This window comes from Anabrus simplex, chromosome 2 (genome assembly GCF_040414725.1).
Source record: "Anabrus simplex isolate iqAnaSimp1 chromosome 2, ASM4041472v1, whole genome shotgun sequence".
In the NCBI taxonomy this organism is placed as follows: Eukaryota; Metazoa; Arthropoda; class Insecta; order Orthoptera; family Tettigoniidae; genus Anabrus; species Anabrus simplex.
The window spans coordinates 1,033,774,188-1,033,787,705 of NC_090266.1; positions in this window are offsets into that span (position 1 = coordinate 1,033,774,188).

Below are 13,518 nucleotides of genomic sequence, written 5' to 3' on the forward strand. Positions count from 1 at the left end.
ATCTCCCGAATGCAAGCTCACAGCTACGCGACTCTAACTGCACGGCCAACTCACTCGGTAATATTATATTAACTATCTTAATTAATTAATTCCCAATTCCACACTGGAGCTGTATCTTAATTATGGCAACGGCCGCTTTTTTCCTGGTTCTAGCCCCGTCCTATCCCATCGTGCCCATAAGACCTGTCCGAGTCGGTGCGACGTAAAATCAACATAACATGTCCTGACTGACTGACTGACTGACTGACTGACTGACTGACTGACTGACTGACTGACTGACTGACTGACTGACTGACTGACTGACTGACTGACTCATCGTCGCCGAGCCAAAACTACTGGACATAAAGAAATGAAATTTTGGGGATTCATTTATATTACAGTGTAGGTACTCTCTAAGGAAGGATTTATAGATGTTCCTTCGATAAGGGGGTGAAAAGGGAGATGAATTTTTAAAATGAGCATATCTATATCTCAAAAACTTAACAGTTTAAAGACGTGAAAATTGATATTTGGAATCTCCTTTAAAAATAAATAAACACGTATTGTTTGTTTTCGGAAAATCCACTTAAGGGGAGGGGGGTAAATAATAAGTGAAAAAAGGGTTGAATCCTCTTTACGAGGATACTCATATCTAACAAAGAGAAGATGTTACAGACGTAAACATTGGTACATGAAAACTCCATTCAAATAATGAAACACGAAATTTTTGTTACCGGTATAGGAAAATCCACTTAAGGGTGGGGGGTGTAAAAGAAGTTAAAATTGGGTGAATTTTTAAAATGAGCATACCTCAAAAACTTAACATATTACAAACCTAAAATTTGCCCGGCTCCATGGCTAACTGGTTAGCCTGCTGGCCTTTGGTCCAGAGGGTCCTGGGTTCGATTCCCGGTCAGGTCGGAGATGTTAACCTAAATGGCTAATTCTCTTGGCTCGGGGACTAAGTGTTTGTGTTGTCTCAAACATCCCTACAACTCACACATCACACATAACACTATCCTACAACACAATAACACGCAGTGTTACTTACACATGGCAGATGCCGCCCACCATCATAGCAGGGTCTGCCTTACAAGGCTACAAATAGCCACACAGATGACATTATAACGTAAAAGTTGGTATTTGTAATATATTTTAAAAATAAAGAATCGCGCATTTTTTGCTCTGGGTAAATCCACTTAACTGCGGGGCCCCCAAGAAGTGAAAATGGGATGCATTTTTAAAATAAGCATATCTCAAAAACTTAACATGTTACAGACATACAAATTGGTATTTGGAAACTCCTTTAAAGATAAAGAAGCACACATTTTCTTGTTTTCGGCAAATCTACTTAAGAGTAGGGATTGGAAAGAATTGACTTTTTGCTAGTGGCTTTACGTCGCACCGACACAGATAGGTCTTATGGCGACGATGGGATAGGAAAGGCCTAGGAGTTGGAAGGAAGCGGCCGTAGTCTTAATTAAGGTACAGCCCAAGCATTTGCCTGGCGTGAAAATGAGAAACCACGGAAAACCATCTTCAGGGTTGCCGATAGTGAGAATCGAACCCACCGTCTCCCGGATGCAAGCTCACGGCCGCGCCTCTAACCGCACGGCCAACTCGCCCGGTGGAAAGAAGTGAAGAAGTTGAATAATTTTTATGAGGATACTTATATGTTAAAAACTGAAGATGTTACAGGCGTAAAAATTGGTACTTGGAATCTCCTCCAAAAATAAAGAAACACGTACTTCTTTTGTTTTCGGACAATCTACTTAAAGGGAAGAAGGGGAGTTGAAAAGAAGTGAAGGAGTTGAATTACTTTTACGAGGATACTTATATCGCAAAACCTGAAGATATTACAGACGCGAAAATTGGTATCTGGAATCTCCTTCAGATATAAAGAAACGCGCATTTTTTCGGAAAGTCCACTTAATGGGGAAAGGGGGGGGGGTGAAAAATTGAAGGGGTTTAATTTTTTTATGAGGATACATTTATCTCAGAAACTGAAGATGTTACAGACTTGAAAATTGGTACTTGGAATCTCCTTTGAAAATAAAGAAAAAAACTTTTTTTTTCTGTTTTCGTAAAATCCACTTACGGAGCTGAAAAGAATTGAAAAAGAGGTTGATTTAAAAAAATGAGTGTATCTACAGTACATTTAATAAACTTAACGTGTTACAGACGTTAAAATTGGTATTTGGAATCTTTAAAAATAAACAAACACGCATAAGACTAAGGGTAGAACATCTCCAGGACGATAAAATTAGACAGAAGTACATGGATATGATTAGCGAAATATCCCAAACAATGGTCAGTAAGCAGGTTCAGGATATATAGAGAGAATTAATGGCATACAGGGATGCTGTAGTAGAAACAGTAAGGGAAGTAGAAACAAATGTGTGTAAAGAAGGGGGAAAGCGAACATCTTGGTGGAATGATGGAGAACAGCCTGTAAACGTAAAAGGAAGGCGTATCAGGAATGGCTCTAATCAAGGATTGCTAGTGGCTTTAAGTCGCACCGACACAGATAGGTCTTTTTTTGCTAGGGGCTTTACGTCGCACCGACACAGATAGGTCTTATGGCGACGATGGGATAGGAAAGGCCTAGGAGTTGGAAGGAAGCGGCCGTGGCCTTAATTAAGGTACAGCCCCAGCATTTGCCTGGTGTGAAAATGGGAAACCATGGAAAACCATCTTCAGAGCTGCCGACAGTGGGATTCGAACCCTCTATCTCCCGGATGCAAGCTTACAGCCGCGCGCTCCTAACCGCACGGCCAATCAAGGATTGATGTAGACAGGGAATTGTACGTAGATGAAGGAAACAGAGCGAAACAAATAGTTGTTGAATCCAAAAAAGAAGTCGTGGGAAGATTTTTGTATTAACCTGGAAAGTCTAGGTCAAGCAGCAGGGAAACCTTTCTAGACAGTAATAAAGAAACTTAGGAAGGGAGGGAAAAATTACATGAATAGTGTTTTGGGTAATTCAGGTGAACTCAAAATTAATCCCAGAGAATCACTGGACAGGTGGAAGGAATATTTTGAAAATCTTCTCAACGTAAAAGGAAATCTTCCTGGTGGCGTCACGAACAACCGCGCTCATGGGGAGGAGGAGACAATGATATTGGTGAAATTACGCTTGATGAAGCGGAAAAGATGGTAAACGAAATCCAGTGTCATAAAGCAGCAGGAGTAAATGAAATTAGACCTGAAATGGTGAAATACAAAGTACAGTGGGAAGGCACGGATGAAATGGCTTCATAGAGTAATAAGATTCGCACGGTGTGTTAGTAAGGTGCCTTCTGATTGGACAAAAGCAGTAACTGCACTTATCCATAAGAAAGGGAACAGGAAGGATTACAACAACTATACAGGTATCTCATTGATCAGTATTCTACCTAGGTATATCAGATAAAGTGTTCACTGCGACCTTGGTAGGGAGTGTGCGATCCGTTGTTGAGACGAAATTGGATTTCAGATCACAGAAGGGCTGTCAGGATCAGATTTTCAGTATAAGCCAGGTAATAAAGAATGCTACGAGAGGAATATACAGTTATATTTATGTTTCGGAGATCTAGAGAAAGCATATGACAGAGTTTTGAGCGAAGAGATGTTCACCGTACTGTTGACAACTGGGCTGCAGTGAGAACTGATGTTAGAATGAGTTCTTGGTTCAAGGTACTGTACCAGTAAAGCCTAGGTCCTGGTCCATAGTTATCAAAAGAAATGTTGTTCCAGCATATAAGATCCGTCCGACGTACGAACATCTAAGTAAAAGAATGTTCCAGTATGTACCAGTCTCCACGAGTGCGCTAGGCGGAGTCAAGTGACGTCACCTGTCGTTCAAAGCTCACCTCCCCTAGAGATATTTCTCGAAAATATCTTTCTTTTCACAAGTTTTCAACGCCTGTACCAATTTTAATGGAACAAACGCTAAATTGTAGCGGACGTCATGAAAACTAAACTCTATAAATTCCAAATTAATCCATCCTATGGTTGCTGAGTTACAATGATTTAAAATCTAACAGAAATTACGCACTCACGGTCACATGACCGAGAGATACTACCCCTCCCAGCACCAGCTATATATGCCACTGGGTCAAGGCTAACAGGTAGTTGTGTGTTGAGTTGAGTTCAGTTCATTGCAAGCAGTCCAGTCTAGCAGTGCAGTAAGTGTATGAGTAAGAGAGAGGGGAGACTGGCCCTCACATAGTATGTTCGTGCAGTCTCGAAGACAGTACTTTTCGTCGTGTTTCGCGGAGACGAAATTACGGGCTAGTAAATCGCCATCGTACTTGAAAAAAAAAGACGTCGCACCGTAAGTAGTCTATTGTGCCGCGACTATGATATAACTTACAGACATTTCAAAGTACGAAATCAGTGAAGTTCGAAGTTACATATTGGACATTCACAACATGACGTGTGGACTTAATTAATTGCACACAATATTAAATTACCAACAGAAACTGTCGTGTACAGTAACTTTAACTACTCTAGAACTTATTTTCTAACATAGCACATCTTTGGATTGTGTCTTTTTATTTATGTGCCATATTAGGACTTGACGTGTTACAGTGATAAACTTAGTGAAAGTTAAGAACTTTTTCTAAAATAAGATAGTTCTATCAACATTAGAGAATCAGTGTTATCTGTCAGGACAACGATTTAAAGACTGTGGTTAGAGACGGTCATGAGAAATATTACGTGTTTGCACTGTGTTGGACGTTCTCAGTGACAGTTTAAAATAGTGCATTTTTTTGCAACAAGGACTGTGATCACTCATTGGACGTCCTAAAATTAACATAGGATCTGTAAATACTACTTGCATGTTCCGTGAGCAGCAGAAATCTTCAGAAAATTCTACAAGATCCAACTACCTTCAACATCATTTCATCTATGACATCAACGTGGTTTCTTCGTGGAACTTCAAGTTCGAGTCATCATCCGCACCCGCGGAATGTTCCAGATTCTCATCAGTACTCGTAAGCCAAGTTTTTTTTAATAAGTGAGTAGTCACAAACTGACTTTTTTTTTTTTCTTTCTTACCAATCGTGAACAGTGGTTTACCCAGTGCTGCGTGTGACGATACTTCGTAGTTTTCCACCATTACTCAAAATTCATCTTTTAATGATAAATCTATTTTCAAAATCTATTTCACATAAGAAAGACTCTACGAGTTTCAAGTGTTCTATGTTTCAAGGCTCACAAACTGAGAAACTCTCAACAGAAGTTCAAATTCTTATTTTCAATTATAAGTGTGTTTATGTCATGTCATAATACTTAGAAAGACTTTAGGTGAAAAACTGACACTTTATGTTTTCGCAAAAGACTATTGGATCTGTGAGATTTATTTATTTTCACAAATTGCATTCAAGAAGATTTACGTTAACCCTTTTGATTTCAACAAATTATTTGCATTCTATATCGACATTGCAGGGTGGTGAATTGATTAACATTATTAATAAATTGTTTGAAAAAGGGTATAACCATCTATTATTCGCCCTGCGAGTCTATCCTGCTCTGTACCGGCTCCAAAAACCAACTTCCACTACCTGAGATCCTTCTCATGCCTTATGCCCCGAACTTTTACTGGTACAGTACTTACAGGGGTTAGACAAGGCTGTAATCTTTCACCTTTGTTATTCCAAGTTTACATTGATCACCTGCTGAAAGGTGTAACGTGGCAGGGAGGGATCCAATTAGGTGGAAATGTAGTAAGCAGTCTGGCCTACGTTGACGGCGTGCTCTTTGTTCCGGAGTATCTGTGGAACTCAGAGGTGAAAGAAGGTGCCGGGGTGAATGGGTCTAACTACAATGTCAATAATTGAATTAAAACTTTAACAAAGGTTATATTTTCTCACTATAAAAAACAAACTTAACAAATGTCCACAAGGGAAAAATAACAATCAGGGACAATGCCAAACTAGAAACCAGATTTTGAAAAATCCAAGATTCAGAACCTTAACACTTTGGGCTTTAAGCCCCTAGTTTTACAATATTACAAATGGAAGAAGAATTACTTGGTTAAGGGCAGAAATCCCCTTATTCACAGAGCACTTGCTCCCTAAATACAGTATCTGGCCTTCCAGAGGCACTCTTTACAGTTACAAAACTTGAAAAAGAGCTAACAGGCTCTCCGTTTACTTTCAGCCGCCTCGAAGCAACATCAAAATCTTACACTCTCTGGCATTCCATGGCCCAACTTACAATTTGAAACAGGGGTATCTTGTACGCAACCTATAGGGCCTTGCGGAAAAGAACAGGTTAAGTAAATGGCCCGAAACACAAACTGAATGGAGGCGTATACTTGCACTCCTAGATATGAACACTAAAACAACCCAAAGGGGCTCTAGGCCGATGAAACGGGGGCTATTCCCAAACTCCTGAGGCGACTCGTATAGAAATTACTTTACACATTACAGTAGGAAAAACAGTTAGAGAGAAACGTAGTCACCCCAACCCAAGATGAAGGGGAGCTCGAGAGGGTAATTCACTCTCTATCCCCGATTTAAAGTCCAAGCTTTATGAAATTTTTACATTAGCCGAAGGAGATTTACATTTTAGAAAAGTTTGTTACATAACAAAAGACTCGGACTTTTCCCTCGGGTTAAACTGCGGAGGTAGCAGGAAAGAAAGAAGTTATGTGGCCATTACCTTGTAAATGTTCTGTTGACCGATGAAAGAGGCCGCCCGCCTCCTGGTTTGACACACACACTCAGTAAGATTACGATCAATTGTCCAAGAAACGTGAAAAGCCGCAGTTTATAAACCCTCAGGGAAGGTTCGAGATCATTCAAGACTAAACCAGCCACACCCTCCCAATTTTATTGGTTAAATTCAAAAGTAACACTCAAAATCGAACATGAAGCCTGTGATAGGTGGAAAATTAATTACAGAAATTATTGATTGGCTAGATTCAAAACTAGCGGAAAGAAAAAGACAATATTTCCAACCCAAAAATAAATGAACATCAATCAGTTACAAAAACCTAGAAATACAAAACTTCTTTAAATTATAACTTCTTACATTTTAGAAAAACGACAACTTCTCGTACGCACTCTTCATGGAAGGTTTCTAAGAGTTTCGATTGCCTCCGGGAATCTGGTAGAACTTTAATATCGTCGATTTGACTTATGATGGAACTGAGAATTAACAGTATACAGTTCCACCACGTTACAGTTTCTTGATTCAAGGAGCGCTGCAGACGCCCCGAGTGACCCAACCTCTTCATATAGCCTACTATATCTCTTGCTGATAGCAAACACGACAGGATTTCAGGAGCTTCGTCTTCTAAACATGTCTCTTGAAATGTGTGACGAAGCGCAGTCATCAGGCAGTGATCAAAGCAAGGCAAACGGTCGTAAGGTTCAAGTGCCTTCTTCATATTAGCTCCTTGGTCGATGACAAAGTAACATTTTGTAACATCATTCCTGTTAATTGCTAACTCAAGCAAAAACATTCTTCGATTTCGTGCCGAATCTTCTCTCCTGTCTTAGATATGTCCGGAAACTCAGTTTTGAGCAAAGAAGCGTTTCTAGCTGCCACTCATCGTTAACATAATGCGATGTCACAGTCAAAAAATTTCTCTTCTTGTAGTTATCAGACCACAGATCAGCGTCTAAAGCGCACATTTTGTCCTTTAGGGCACATATTAGCTTGGGCACCATTGTCGCCCGCATTTTGTCGGCCTTTTCTTTAACATGCCATGATACAGTGGTAGGGTGCGGAAGAACATCTATATTGACTTTGCCGTAAATGGCGGCAACATTGATGAGCTCCTGCAAATAGTTCTTGAAGCTAGTTTTACTACAAGTATTTAACGGTAGCAAATCTATTCCACTCATATCGAGCAACTTATCAATAACAACTTTCTTTACGCTGCATGGTACTGCACGTGTTCGGTGGAATTCTGATCCGCAGTTACTTTTGCAGCGCCGAATCATACCTGTTGTGCTTGACTGGTAAGAAAGTACAGTATCACATGTGATATACTCCACGAAACCAGAAAAAGCCTGCGTGACAGGATCCACTACAAGTGCAAACGATTTCCAAGCTTCACTTTTCGCTTCCTCTTCCGACATATCTTTCTTCTTCAGGACTAACGAGACGCTCCGAATTCTCTCCAGAATACTTCTCTTCGTTTCTTGAATGCAGCGTTTACGACCTATACTTGGTTGATCCATAACGCTGTCTGCACTGCTCAAAGCCCAGTCACCAACTGATTTTACACACGATTTCTAATGCAAATCCGCACTGTTGAGCACGCGGTGGGCTTACTGTCACCGGCCGGGATTATGATTACGCTCGAGCGCCCGGCAGTGCTCGACAGTTCCACTGATCACCGAGAGGTGAAGGACGACCGGCCACAGCCTTATCGCAGCGTGGGCTTTTCCCACCCGTCGAGCAGCGGCACGAACTGGGCAATGCTCGAGCGGTTGTTTTCTTCCAAATGCAGAGCTCTAGTAGTGTCATCTGTGGAGAAATGTCCAAACTTCTTGATGTATAGCAAACAAAACTAGGAGAAATTAATTCAGTTTAGGAAACTTTACAATAACAAAATTATTCAATATTTTAGTGGTGGCATATTCTGATTAGAGTTCCAAGTTGGTGTAGTTTCAGTTTCACTGTTTCACCAATAGAGGAGTTCATTTAGGCGCTGAATTTTATATCCGCGGCGTTGAGGTGTACCTCCCGGTACAGTCTTAATGGCAGATTGTGCCAAAAGCCTGCAATCTACACTTAAGAAAATGGAAATTGCAACACCATGAAGGCATTTGTTGTTTGTGTTGATTTTCAAGATATGGAAAGATGCCATGTAGGTATGTAAACGATCAAAGTTTCAGACCCATTGGATTGTTGCTACAGGTCTCCCCACGTGATTGGTCACGGATGAATCAACTCCAGTATACGGACTCTGGTGTGGTGTAGTGTAGTTGACTTGCAGTCTGTGCAGTGAAGTGTTCCCCGTCAAACATGCCTCGACGACAGAGAACAGCACGCTATCAACAACTGTCGCCGTTTGACGGGGCTCGGAGAATTGGACTGTGTGAGGCTGGATTGTCGCTAAGGACTGTCGCTGCACGTGTTGGCCGACAGGCATCAACGGTACAACGTGTATGGCAGCAGTGGTCAAATGAAGGTACCCACACTCGTAGACCTGGCACAGGCCCAGCGCGTCTGAAAACTGTGAGAGAGGATCGCCGCATCATTCGGATGGCCAGGATGGAACCCCATGCAACAGCAGCGCAAATTCGAGCAGCTGTGGCACCCCACGTTACACAATAAACAGTTGGTAATCGCCTGCGTGCAGCTGGCTTACGAGCCCGTGTCCCTGCAGAAGGTGTTCCATTGACCCCACAACAGCGACGTGTAAGGCTGACCTGGTGTCGAGAAAGATCGACGTGGGTCGACGAATGGCACAGGGTCGTCTTTAGTAATGAATCGCGCTTCTGTCTTGCCCGCAGTGATCGCCGGAATCGTGTGCGCCGACGTACCGGGGAGAGGGGCCGCCCAGATCTTATTGTCGAGAGGCACACAGGGCCAACACCAAGCTTGATGGTCTGGGGAGCTATTAGCTTTAATGTGAAGACACAATTAGTGCTTGTTGAGGGCACTATGACTGCTCGACAGTACGTTGATAGGGTACTCAATCCAGTGGTTGTCCCTATGATGGCGAACATTGCTAATGGGATGTTTCAGCATTACAATGCCCGGGTTCACACTGCACGCATCTCCAGAAAAGCTCTCCACGACATCACAACCTTAGAATGGCCCGCCAGATCCCCGGACCTCAGTCCTATTGAGCATGCGTGGGGCATGATGGGTCGGCAACTGGCCAACCGTCCTCAGCCACCCACAACTCTGGAACAACTTACCCGTGCAGTGCAGCAAGCATGGGCCACAATTCCTCAGGAAGCGATCCAGGGCCTTATTGACTCCATGCCTCGACGAATTCATCAATGTATTGCAGCTCGTGGTGGGCACATCCTGTATTGATTGTTGTCCAAACTTGCGGTCAGAGGGACCTGAAAGTGTAATCATCGAAGCACAACCGAACACTCGTCCTGCATGTTCAATTGCAGCAATGTAGCACCACTCATTCTGGGTGTTGCAATTTCCATTTTCTTCAGTGTATTATCTTGGAACTTGAAAATAACTGCAATGAGTATGGTATGAAAATTAGCCTTTCCAAGACTAAATTGACAGAAGGTAAGAAATCGAAGAGAACTGAATGTCAGATTGGTGATGCAAAGCCGGAACAGGTAGATAATTTCAAGTATTTACGATGTGTGTTCTCCCAGGATGGTAATATAGTAGGTGAAATGGAATCAAGGTACAGTAAAGCTAATGCAATTCGCTCGCAGTTGCGATCAACAGTATTCTGTAAGAAGGAAGTCAGCTCCCGGACGAAACTATCTTTACATCGGTCTGTTTTCAGACCAACTCGCTGTACGGAAGCGAAAACTGGGTGGACTCAGGATATCTTGTTCATAAGTTAGAAGTAGCGAGAATTTTTGCTGGTACAAATAGGTTTGAACAGTGGCAGGAGGTTACTCGGAATAAGGAGTTAAAGGCAAAGTTTGGAATGAACTCGATGGATGAAGCTATGCGCATTAATCCGGCTTCGGTGTTGGAGTCCTGTGAGGCGAATAGAGGAGGACAGATTACCCAGGAGAACAATGCACTCCGTTATGGAGGTTAAGAGGAGTAGAGGGAGACCAAGACGTCAATGGTTGCTCTCAAAGATTTTAATATAAAAGGTATAGAACTAAACGGGGCCACAGAACTACAGTAGTTACACATAGATGTTTGTGGCAGCGTTCAGTAAATTCATAGAGGCTTGCAGTCTGAACGCTCAAAGGCATAACAGTACAGAATGAAAATGTATATACATATGTATATCCCAAAAACTTAACGTTACAAACGTGAAAATTGGTAATTGGAATCTCCTTAAAAATAAAGAAACGCGTATTTTCTGTTTTCGGAAAATCCACTTGGGTGGAGGGGTGGGAAGGACTGATAAAAGGTTTGATTTCTATTTTGGTGATACTTGCATCTCAAAAACTGAAGATGTTACAGACGTGGAATATGGTATTTGGAATCTCCTTTAAAAATAAAGAAACATGTATTTTTATTTTCGACTTCAGAGAGGACTCACGTGTACAGTAAAGTTCTATGCCGCATGTTACAGAGTTAGCTCTGTCAGTAACCTGGTCATCTTAGCCCCAAAAGGCAATATCGCAAACGTGGTTTACAAAGAATTTCTGGGGGAAAAAGAAACTCAATTTTTCGGTGAGTTTTATACTTTAGGGATTTTCAGATAATGCCTTAGTACAGTACGGAGGAACGATTACTTTTATCAAATTACGAAATTCACTCGAGCGAAGCCGCGGCTAACAGCTAGTAAATGTATATAAAATAGTAAGTTGAACGGTTATACGTGGTGCACAACTAGCGATCTTTACTTCCGAAAGGAGTCCACCACTGGTGGAAATCCCTCTTGCATAGCAGGCTAAAAGTCGACCAGAAACCGCGTGGACGGAGGGGGCAATCTTAAAACAATCGCACGACCAAAATGGGAACACCAGCCTGCTTGTTGCATCATCGCAGCTCACGGATGTGCGGGGAATAATACACTGACTGACAGAGCAAATGCAACACCAAGAAGGAGTGGTTCGAAAGGGATGAAAGTTGGGGAAAAAACAGAGACGGCGCGGACGAATAATTGATGTTTATTTCAAACCGATATGCAGGTTACACAATGCGCACGGCATCGATTCAGTAGGATGTAGGACCACCGCGAGCGGCGATTCACGCAGAAACACGTCGAGGTACAGAGTCAATAAGAGTGCGGATGGTGTCCTGAGGGATGGTTCTCCATTCTCTGTCAACCATTTGCCACAGTTGGTCGTCCGTGCGAGGCTGGGGCAGAGTTTGCAAACGGCGTCCAATGAGATCCCACACGTGTTCGATTGGTGAGAGATCCGGAGAGTACGCTGGCCACGGAAGCATCTGTACACCTCGTACAGCCTGTTGGGAGATGCGAGCAGTGTGTGGGCGGGCATTATCCTGCTGAAACAGAGCATTGGGCAGCCCCTGAAGGTACGGGAGTGCCACCGGCCGCAGCACATGCTGCACATGCTGCACGTAGCGGTGGGCATTTAACGTGCCTTGAATACGCACTAGAGGTGGCGTGAAATCATACGCAATAGCGCCCCAAACCATGATGCCGCGTTGTCTAGCGGTAGGGCGCTCCACAGTTACTGCCGGATTTGACCTTTCTCCACGCCGACGCCACACTCGTCTGCGGTGACTATCACTGACAGAACAGAAGCGTGACTCATCGGAGAATACGACGTTCCGCCATTCCCTCATCCAAGTCGCTCTAGCCCGCCACCATGCCAGGCGTGCACGTCTATGCTGTGGAGTCAATGGTAGTCTTCTGAGCGGACGCCGGGAGTGCAGGCCTCCTTCAACCAATCGACGGTAAATTGTTCTGGTCGATATTGGAACAGCCAGGGTGTCTTGCACATGCTGAAGAATGGCGGTTGACGTGGGGTGCGGGGCTGCCACCGCTTGGCGGCGGATGCGCCGATCCCCGCGTGCTGACGTCACTCGGGCTGCGCCTGGACCCCTCGCACGTGCCACATGTCCCTGCGCCAACCATCTTCGCCACAGGCGCTGCACCGTGGACACATCCCTATGGGTATCGGCTGCGATTTGACGAAGCGACCAACCTGCCCTTCTCAGCCCGATAACCATACCCCTCGTAAAGTCGTCTGTCTGCTGGAAATGCCTCCGTTGACGGCGGCCTGGCATTCTTAGCTATACACGTGTCCTGTGGCACACGACAACACGTTCTACAATGACTGTCGGCTGAGAAATCACGGTACGAAGTGGGCCATTCGCCAATGCCGTGTCCCATTTATCGTTCGCTACGTGCGCAGCAGAGCGGCGCATTTCACATCATTAGCATACCTCAGTGACGTCAGTCTACCCTGCAATTGGCATAAAGTTCTGACCACTCCTTCTTGGTGTTGCATTTGCTCTGTCAGTCAGTGTATTTGTAGTAGAGGGCCGAATCGTCCCATCGACCCTGAGTGCATTTAAGCAAAAGGAAACGATCTCAGAACACACTATCGTACAACTGTTCATCTAACAATGATATTCGGTACACATAGCGGTTCATGATCCGCACAAGAAAAGTGCTCAAGTGACTGAAACCTGTTTTACTCAGAGAGCCGACGCCTAAGACCCACTGAGATAAAATACTAATCCGTATTTCTCCATCACCCAATACGTCACATATAAAATAATAGATCTAATTAAATGACATAAACTTTTCCTTTGTTAGTGGTTTAACGTCGAATAAAGGTGCGTCCATACCAAAATGTTTTCGTTAATTTTGTTAATAAACAGTGTTCATGGTCATTTTTAACTGTTAATATACAAAATAGCATGTTCGTTAACGTTTCGAGCATCTTGACTAACAAACTTTTGTGAATGAAATTTTTCATGAACTTTTCGTTTTTTGTTAACATT